This window comes from Kogia breviceps, chromosome X (assembly GCF_026419965.1).
Source record: "Kogia breviceps isolate mKogBre1 chromosome X, mKogBre1 haplotype 1, whole genome shotgun sequence".
Lineage (NCBI taxonomy): Eukaryota > Metazoa > Chordata > Mammalia > Artiodactyla > Physeteridae > Kogia > Kogia breviceps.
The window spans coordinates 10864201-10868463 of record NC_081330.1 but is presented as its reverse complement, the minus strand read 5'-3'; positions in this window follow the sequence as shown (position 1 = coordinate 10868463).

Genomic DNA, 4263 nt, shown 5'->3' with positions numbered 1-4263 from the left:
TTAAGGGATGAGGAGTTGCTTCTTAAGGATGAGCAAAGAAAGTGGTTTCTTGAGATGGAACTACTCCTGGTGAAGAAGCTGTGAAGATTGTTGAAATGGCAACACAGGATTTAGAATATGACATCAACTTAGTTGATAAAGCAGTGGCAGGACATAAGAGGATTGACTCCAATTTTGAAAGAAGTTCTACTGTGTGTAAAATGCTATCAAATAGCATTGCATGCTACAGAGAAACTGTTTGTGAGAGGAAGTGTCAATCAATACAGCAAACTTCATTGCTGTTTTATCTTAAGAAAGTGCTATGGCCACCCCAGCCTTTGGCAACCATAACCCTGATGAGTCAGCAGCCACCAACATCAAGGTGAGACCCTCTACTGGCAAAAATATCATGATTTGCTGAAGGCTCAGAAGATGGTTAGCACTTTTTAGCAATAAAGTATTTTTAAATTAAGGTATGTACATTGTTTTTTAAGACAACACTATTGCACATGTAATAGTTTATAGTGTTAACATAACTTTTATATACATTGGGAAACTAAAAATTTCATGTGACTTGCTTTATTGCAATATTCACTTTATTGTGATGGGCTGAAGCCAAACCTGAAATATCTTCCAAGCATGCCTGTATACACACAATGGAATATTATTCATACTTTAAAAAGAAGGAAATCCTGCTATTTGCAACAACTTGGATGAATATGGAAGACATTATGCTAAGTGAAATAAGCCAGATAAAGATGAATACTCACTTACATGTGGAATCTAAAATATTGAGTTGGCCAAAAAGTTTGTTCTGGTAAGATGTTATGGAAAAACCGGAATGAACTTTTTGGCCAGCCCAATAGTTGAACTCATAGAAGCAGAGAGTAGAATGGTGGTTACCAGGGGTTGGAGGAGGGAGAAATGGAGATGCTTTGGTCAAGGACTGAAAAGATTAAGTTATACAAGATGAATAAATTCTGAGGATAATGTACAACAATGTGACTATGATTAACAATATTTTACTGTATACTTGGACTCTTCTAAGAAGGTAGATCTTAACTATTCTCATACACACTCACACAAATGAATGAAAAAAGAAAGTGGTAACTATCTGAAGTGATGGAAATGTTAATCAGCTTTATTAGAGTGATTATTTCACAATGTATATGCATATCAAATAATCAAATTATATACCTTAAATGCAGACAATTTTTAATTGCAGAATATGTTAATAAGAAAAAAAAGGAAATTGTCTCTGCCCCTAGGTGATGATAGCTTTCTGGTATCTCCAAAGCCTATTTCTTTGCTATGGTATTTTAGGTTCAAAATCCTTTCCTTTCAGAACTCTATGAACATTATCATAATGTCTAATAATATTCCATATTACGGGTAAAGAATTCAATGCCAGCTATTACAGCTAAACTTTTATTCCCTCTCTCTGAAATTTTCCATGATTTTCACATTATTCTCATAATTTTAAGTATATGCATCAATTAAGTTTTGTTGTATAACAAAACACTTCAACATTTTGTGGCTTAAATTATTTATTGAGCTCACGATTCTGTGGTTTGGCAATTTGGGCTGGGCTCAGCCGGGCAACTTTTCTGATCTCTGCTGGAATCACTCATGCATCTGCAGGTGTAGTGAATGGCTTCACATGTCTCGGGGCTGACTAGATGTTGTCTCGGATGACAAGAGTGACTGAGTGTCATAATCCAGGGGAATAGCCTGGATTTTCTTGCATGGCAGTCAGGGGCTTCAGGAACATCGAGAGAGCAAGCCTTTATATGCAAGTGCTTTTCAAGCCTCTGTTTGTGTTATATTTGCTAATATCCCATTGGCCAAAGCAAGCCACATGGCCAACCCAGATACAAGGAGTGGAAATACAGAGTCTACTTCTTGAGGGAAGGATCTGTGATATCATAGTGCAAGGGTGAGGATACAGAAAGGGGAATAATATGTGGCCGTTTTTACAATTTACCATACTCCTCTTTTCATTTCATCTCCTACCCCTCCCTCCATCACTTACTCCACTCCAGCCAAACTGACCTCCTTGCTTTTCCTGAGAAATGGCAGGCATGCTCTCACCCCAGGGCCTTTGCACACACTGATCCCTTGCCTAAAATACTGTTCCACCAGGTATCTGCATAGGTAGTTCCTTTGGCTCTTTCAAGTCTGTGGGTTGGCAATTTGTCCTGAGCTCAGCTGGGCAGTTCTTCTGGTCTCAGCTGGGATCACTCATGTGGCTGTGAGAATCTGGTAGGTCAGCTGGGTGCTAGGAAGGCTTCAGCTATGATGGCTTGTGTCTGCTCCACATCACTTCTTACCTGCCAGGAGAGTAGCCTGGGCTTGTTTGCATAGTAATCAGAGGGTTGGTTCCAAGCAAGTGTAGAAGCACACAAGGCCTCTTGAGATACAGCTTGGAACTAACACAATGTTACTTCCACCACATTCTATTAGTGGAATGTGGGATATCTTGGGCAAGCAACAAGGTCAAGTCAGATTCAAGGTGCTCCTTGATGAGAGGAAATTCAAAGTCACATTGCAAAGGGGCATGGATACAATGAGGGGGAAAATTGTGGTCATTCTTGTAAGCAACATACCATAGTGTGCTATTTTTCAGTATTTTGCTTCAAAACAATAGTCTTCAGCTCGGGGAGGTGTATCTTCTGTTACTCCTTAAATTATGTTTTCCCATCTCTCCTTTCTCTCTTCACCATTTGGAAATTCTATTAGAAAGACTTTGACTCACCTATATCTATTCTCCATACCTCACAACTTTTCTTTCTTAGCTTTCCTATCTCTCCTTCTACCCCTCCCCAAATATTCTAAAAGAATGCTTTAATGGGATCTTCCAGACATCTAATTTGATTTCTTGCTATGTCCCTTCTGCTACTAGGCCTTATTTTGAGGCAGTATTTTCTATTTTAATCCGGCAATTATATTTATAATGTTCATAAACTGTTTGCTTTACAATTATACCCTTTTATCGCAGTAGCTTGTTCTACTCTTTTATGGATACAAAATTTTCTTGAATATCACTGAGGATTTTTTTTTCTAAAGTTTTCTTCTGTTTCCTGCATTAATCCTTTGAAGTTAGTAACCTCTATTCAGCTTTGCATCACTTTTTCATGCTGTTCATTATCTTCAGGCAATGGGCAATTATTTTTCAGCTGGCCTCTTCTGAACTGCTCAAGTTAATTATCAATGATCATAATATGAATGCTATCCCTGTTGTTACTCTGGATCACATAACATCGAGTTATCTATTTGAGAAATAATTCAATAGAAAAGCAGTGCTTGTAATTTGGAGTATCTGCCTTTGTGACTTTCAAAAAGGGGCTTCTCTTTAAGCACTGTGTGATTTTTTCTCCTTGGCATCTTAACGCATATGACAGTGCTTTCCTGATTAGCAGTCATAGAGGCCTCTGCTATAGCTGCTTTGAAGCATGTTTTTATGAAGTGAAGTTTCACAAAAAGTGAAGCTCCTGTATTTAAAATAGCCTATATTTTGAGTCAGACTATTCTAAACATATCCTGCAAATTTGGTGAAAATTTATCCAGCCATTTTAATGTGATATGTGGTGATAAAAATATTCAACACAGCATAGTTTGTAATTTCAAATGATTGAAAACATATTAGAAGATCTTTTGGCATATTATACAGCATATATATTGATATATGTGCAGTGGAAGGATGCACTATTATACCATTTGAGTTTTCTAATCATGTGTATAACTTTAAAAAAAATGTCATCTGGGGTTAACTGATAGTACAGTTATGTGGAACTTTTGTTTCCTGTCTTACTTATTTTAAACTAAGAGGAAGAAAGTTATTTAAAAAGAAAATTATGCAATGTTAGCTCAACAGTGTATAAATGCATAGAAAAAAAAATGGGAGAAAAGATCCCAAACTGTTCATGGTAATAGAGTAATAGATGGTTTTTCAAATGTTTTCTGTATTTTAAAATATCTTTAATGAGTATATAATTTTTCTAAGCAGAAAATAAACAGTTGAACAAAAATAAATTTCACAAGATGAACAAAAAATAGGTCTTTTTGTGCTTATACTGTGTAAGTTATGAGTTTATCATTATAATGTTGGTGTCTAAAATCATTTAACTAAGGAATGGTTGATGCATTTCTGGAATAGTGAGGAAAGACAACAATGGTTTTGCTAAAACATATTAGGGATTAAATGGAGAAGATATCTAGATTTTATCCACGCTCTGGCCCCAGGTCAAAGTGGTCTGTCTCTCCTCTGAACTCTTGGAGGGTTTA